The sequence below is a fragment of the Marmota monax genome, unplaced genomic scaffold (genome assembly GCF_021218885.2).
Source record: "Marmota monax isolate L192 unplaced genomic scaffold, Marmota_monax_Labrador192_F-V1.1 WCK01_AAM20220418_F8-fsc00004, whole genome shotgun sequence".
Lineage (NCBI taxonomy): Eukaryota > Metazoa > Chordata > Mammalia > Rodentia > Sciuridae > Marmota > Marmota monax.
Window position 1 is genome coordinate 21,781,678 of NW_026692881.1, and position 6,184 is coordinate 21,787,861.

A 6,184-nucleotide genomic window follows, 5' to 3' on the forward strand; every position below is an offset into this window, starting at 1 on the left:
GACTTAGTCACATTCCAGCATAAACTCAATGTGATATGCAGAAATCACTTACTCTTTTATACTCATCAGTTCAGCCATAAATAATTTATAGTACTGTATAAAATTATAAAAATTCCCTTTGTCACTAATCTTCAAATGATGCTGTGATTCAAATTAACCTAAAAAAAATCCCTCCTCACCTCTCAAGTGATTCCTGAGCATGTATAAATAAGACGGTCTGTTGATAGTTTTAATAATAATTATTTTCATCTATTAAATATCTCACATGTGCTTTGAAGACATTTATGTAATTATTTATCACAAGGACCTAGAGAGTTAGTTTTCATTATCATATCATTTTTCATTATCATTATCATTTTACATATCAGAAGCAGCAACTCAAAGAGGTTAAGTAACTTGCCTAATGTCACCCAAATAGTAAATGATGAGATCTTGAACTCATCAGTCTGAAACTAAAATAATAAAATTTTATTCATTAAATTATCAAAATAAATAGTAGGTATCTCAATGTACATTCCCACAAAAGCAGAAACCAATGCTAGATATTATTGTGTTGCTTTTTTATAATTTAGTAATATCAAGTAATAAGCACAGTGTGGGGTTGAAGCTTAGACCTTTGGAAACAAATTCAGGATCCCAGCAGGTGGAAAAACGATGTGAGGTACATTTGGGCTAGTAGATGTATTTTATTTGAAGGTAGCAGCAGCCCTTAGCTGGCTCCCAGATTTCAGTCCCTTTAGCGCCCTTTCTTTTTTTTTTAATTTAAAAAAAAATTTTAGTTGTTAATGGAAATTTGTATTATTCATTTATATGCAATGTTAAGAATTGAACCCAGTGCCTTGCACATGCTCATGCTAGGCAAGCACTCTGCCATGAGCCTCAACCCCAGCCCCAGCCCCCTAGTCTTTGCATAAGCAGTTTTTTTTTTCTTTTTCTTATATGCAGGCCAAACAAAGAAAGCACATTGTCAACAGGTTACATAAGTGAGCACATGGCTTTGAGTACATATGCTGAATCAGGATATTCATCACTTTGGCTACATACTAAAATCATAGCCAGCAGGAAGCCTTGGTGAGGGACCCTAACTATAGCCATTTTGGGCCTGCCTCACACAAAGCATAATTTCAATGTCATCCAACAATCATTATTTTATTAAAAGAGATTCTTTTACATCCCTTTTCTTTGAAAGGGAAAGTAGATCCCACCTATCAGAGAGTTTCATTCAAGGTAGAAAATAGACATAGTATCTTAGGCCAAGATGATTGGTGAAAAAGTTTATCATTATATTGCTATATCTTGTCCTAAGATCTTATCTAATATTCATTATTAATTTCCCATCATCTTTTCTAGATTTACTGCAGTCTTGGTCAGTACGTAGCTGACCTGGAAGAGTTACCTAGTGGGGTGACCCAGGCACTCATCCCTCAAATATCCATGCCCTTGACTGTGTTACTCTTTGAAAGTCAAGATTTTGAAGTGTTCATTCACACTTATTGTGGGTAAAGAAGCACAAGGTGTCACAGGGAACCCTATGTTTTCAAAACAAATCCCTACCAATGCTCACTGTGAAAAACCAAACTTAACTTACCAGGGTAATCGGGGTCTTCTGCTTCCATCAGTGTAGAAACTCATTTCTTTGTGTATTTCATTGACTTAAGAAGCACAAAACAACCACGAAGCACTAGAGCTTAAAGTTCAACATGACTAGCAGCATCTCTGACAGGAGCATTTTTCTTCCGTGATCTGTGACCACTAACTTGGCAAAGCCTAAAATCAAGGGAACTGAAAGTATAAATTCTCCTACCAACTCACTAAGAGTAAGGTAAGAAGAGCCAGCTCTGTTTCTACTGCTCAGTTTCCGTACCCATACATACTAGTTCCTATGAATATCCTTGGCCCAGCAAACAGACTGCGCTCTGGTGATCACTGCCCTCATCCCTAAGGATATGGATGCCCAAACTGCCTCCTTAGCTAAACTTTTTAACAATTCATTCTGCCGCTCTGTGTAGATGGCAGATTTTCATGCTAAGACCAATGTATCTGTTACCATGCAACCATTGTTATAGGGTTCCTTTGTTGTAAAAGAATCTCTTTTAATAAAATAATAGTCTATGGACGACCCATGACAATGGCCAGGCATTCTGTTAAGTCCTTAAGCAGATGTGGTGGAAGCACTAAGGGTAGGAAAGAAAAACCCGTTCTGTGGTAGGTGTTGATTCTTCTAAGAAGCAATTTTTGCCCTTTGTGAGTGAAATGGATTCAATTTAACTGACCTGGTATCATGTGGCTGGTTAATCTTCTGGAGGAATAATGACATATGGAGGGGTCATTTTTATTACAGGCCTGATTTTCAGTGTAGCCTGTGCTGTGGCTTCAGATGATGAGTCTTCTTAACAGCTGCATGAGGGCTCTTTGGCTGTCTACTGTGTTTTGAGTTAGCAGTTGATTATCCTAAATTTATCATGTTCTCATTTCAAATTTCCCAATCAAGAACTTTAAATTTTACATACATATGTGTGTGTGTGTGTATGTGTGTGTGTGTGTGTGTGTATATATATATATATATATATATATATATATATATATATCACTTATAATTATCGTCTACTCCATACCACTCAAACCCTCAGCCACTGCATCCCATCACCTCAGATTCCACCTGTATTTCACTGCTGTTGTTCACAATTGAAAGCTTTGGTGCTTACCACCACTCCATATTTTGCTAGCAACAAGGTTCTTATACTCATCAGATCAAAGAGTAATCCAATTTTGAATTCCCATCTCCTGTATAGAACTATTTTCCGGATATCAGCTTTCTTAATTTGCCTTGTCTCACAAAGCAGTCTAAAACAAAGATGTATAAGCTGCAGCTTTATTCAGGAGTGGTTCCTAAGGAGCAGGATTGAGGGAGGAGGTAAACCCCCCCCCACCCCCAGATATGGTCAGAAAACACAGTCTATGGCATCCAACTGTCCATGGCAACAGAAAATGTTGCAGGTAGGAGGTAAAAAGTATACACACTTTGTGACGCAGATCTGCTAGATCAAGCCTGGGTGATGTCATTCAGTGTCCATATAGAGTACAACACCACAGTCTCTGAGACTCGGGTGAGACCAAGAAACTTTGGGATTGAGGTGCAACTCAGTGCTAGAGCACACACATAGCTTGCATGAGGCCTTCAGATCATGCCTTAGCACCAAAAATATGTAGTTTTGAAATGGGACATAAATAGTGCCCAATGCAATTAATAAGACTGGGAACAAATAAATGCATTAATAACATTATGGTCTCTCTGACACCTTGAAATCATTTGTCTTGGATGCTTACCACACCTATTTTATTACTCCCTCTAAGCAAAGAATTGTATCTACTCCAAACTTTCTGATGATTGAAAGGCCACAAGGCCAGCTCAAAGCTAAAACCCCTGGAGAAGTAGGCAGGACTGCTCAATCTGATTTGGATATAGGCATCTCTCCTGTTCATTGTTTGGATAAAAGTGCAAACACAGCAGAGAAACATAACAAATGTCTTATTTTGATTGTCCAAACTGAGAGTAATGAAAAAGCCAAACTAATAGAAATTAGGAAATGTAAATCGAATTTACAAAATTCTTCTAGGGCTAATAAAACAAGGTATAACATTACTTGCACAAACCAAAGACTGCTATTTTATTGTCGTTTTTACTGCATGTGATTTTGACGCTGACAACACTCTTTTTATATGCTAGTTATATGAATATTCTATTCAATGTTTAAATTTAAAAATCTGCAGAAACAAAGAGCACAGCTCTCAATGACCAGAAAACTGAGTCACTAGAGTAAATTATAAAGTATCAATATACAATTAGGTTATAAAGCAAAGAATTTCAAAGCCCACTGAATTATATCATACTGCAGCTCAGACACCCTTTTTTCATACTCGACTGTACATTCTATCTGCATCTGGCAACCTGGGCATACCCCTGGACAAATGTACAAAATATAGTGCTAAGAAATTCTGATTTTCTGCAAACTTAAACACCCAAGTGCATGAAAAACACAGACTGAGGGCCCACTCGCAAGACAGAAAGTGGGGGAGAGGATGTCCCTAGGTATTAAATCATACAGTGAGGACCCCAATCCCATCATCTACCACTTTTCAACCATTTTTCTCCATGTAGTTTAATACAGAAAGAACAAATGGTCTATAGTTAGAAAGAAAAATATAGTAGAAGTTCAGAATGAAACATAAACAAAACATGGCTATATAAAAATTCTGCTTTTCCTACAAAGACCTGAGCCCTGATTCCAAACAGTGCCTGAAGTCAGCTTACTCTGAATAATAACTATGTCCATAAATTGTTTTTATTGGTCAGTATAAACTGTAATCCTTATAAGGGGGAAAAAAAACAGGCCCTAAGCATCTGTTCACCACTCATGACTACAAGTTGTTTCCCAGAAAACTCTAGACTTTGACCCTTGGAAGGACTTAATATGTTTGAAATGATTATGCACCTTTAAAGTGAGCTTGTTTTCATGTTAGTCCAGTGAGAGAGAAGTTTTAATGTAGCCTCTTGATTCCTGTCTTCCATCACTCATGCTTTTGTGAAATCTCACCCTGAGTGGGAGTGGGACCCAGGACTCCATCTAAACAATGGAATGTGTTCAAGGTCATAGTGAGGGCAGAAGTTTCCACTACCTGTTTAGTGGACTGTTTTCCTCTTGTTTGCTGGATTTGAAACTCACCATGGTTAAGAGGGCCTGTGGAGAGAACCAGGTGGCAGATTCGCAATTGACATCAAGGAGTTGAAAGCAAGAAGCTGGGCCTACGTCCTTCAGACACCAGAAAATGAAATCTGCCAATGAGTAGATTAGAAAGCAGGTTCTTCCCCAAGCAAACCTCCAGAGGAGAATGCAGCTTGGATGCACCTCGACTGAATCCTGTGAAACTCTGAGCAGAGAACCTGGCCACACTGTGCCACGTCCTAAGCTGCAGAACTGAGTAATGAATGTGTGTTATGTGAAGTGCCTGTGTGTTTGAGAAGATGTTATCTGCAATAGAAAACCAATACATATAAGAGTAGCCAAACCACTCAAGCTGTAGTATCAGAATATGACTGAGACCAGGACTTCACAGAGGAGTTTTATTAAAAAGTGCCCAGTTTAACACCCTAACTTATCACATTTCTTTGAGCCACTTCTAATGGATAAGGCACACATCATCATTTTAAGGTGGAGGAATTGGCACTACAAAAAAGTACTTAAAAAGGAGATACCTGTTTATCAAAATCCTGATGCTTTTCTCCTGGAAACTTGCCTGAACAAGTGTGAATTTAAAAATTCTTTAAATTTGAAAAAAAAAAAAAAAAAAAAAAAATTTCCTTCCTAGAGTGTGGATCAATAACTAATTTGAAAACTAAATCACTAGGCCTGTTTAGATGGTTTATAAAATAACAGCAATGACAAAGTGACAACAGAAACAAACTATTCAGCTAAGTGTCCACTTATTCAATTGATTACTTTGGTCTCACTTTTGATTTATCAGAAGTGGAAGTATTCCAGAAGGTATAGTTTAAAACTTCATAGCCTCTTAAACTAGGGACAATGAAAATAGCAACTTTTCCAGGGAACATCTTTGTATCAGAAGATGAAATTGCACAATAGCTCCCTTCCTGTGATTCTTATTAGAAGTGACACTGGAGTCCCGTTCACGGGCTCCAATTCCAGCTGAGTCTGTTATTAGCTGTGGGAAACTGAGTGAGCCATATAGTTTCTTTAAGTACCTAATACAACTAGTGTGTTGGTAGCAATTCTTAAAGGATGACTTTGTGACAAAGCTTGTGAAAGTGAGGACATACATTGACTAGGAACAGGATTTTTGACATCAGACAAGCGCATGTTTGATTGCAAGTTCCAGTATTTGTAAGCTGTATCTCCAAGTGACCACCTTAACCCCATAAGGCACATGGGCACTCTAATACCTATCTATATTCTTTAATTGACATGAAAATCAAGTAACCCACTACACAAAAAAATTCCCAGTCCAGAGCCTGATACATAGCAAATGTGCATTAAATGTTAGTTTTTACTACCCCTTGAAAATTTCCAGTACATCATATACTCAATGCCTGGTTCCTTTCTCCTTATACTTTTGTCACCCTTCCCTGTGTCTTGTTCCTACATTTAGTTCAGAGATAACATCCAGA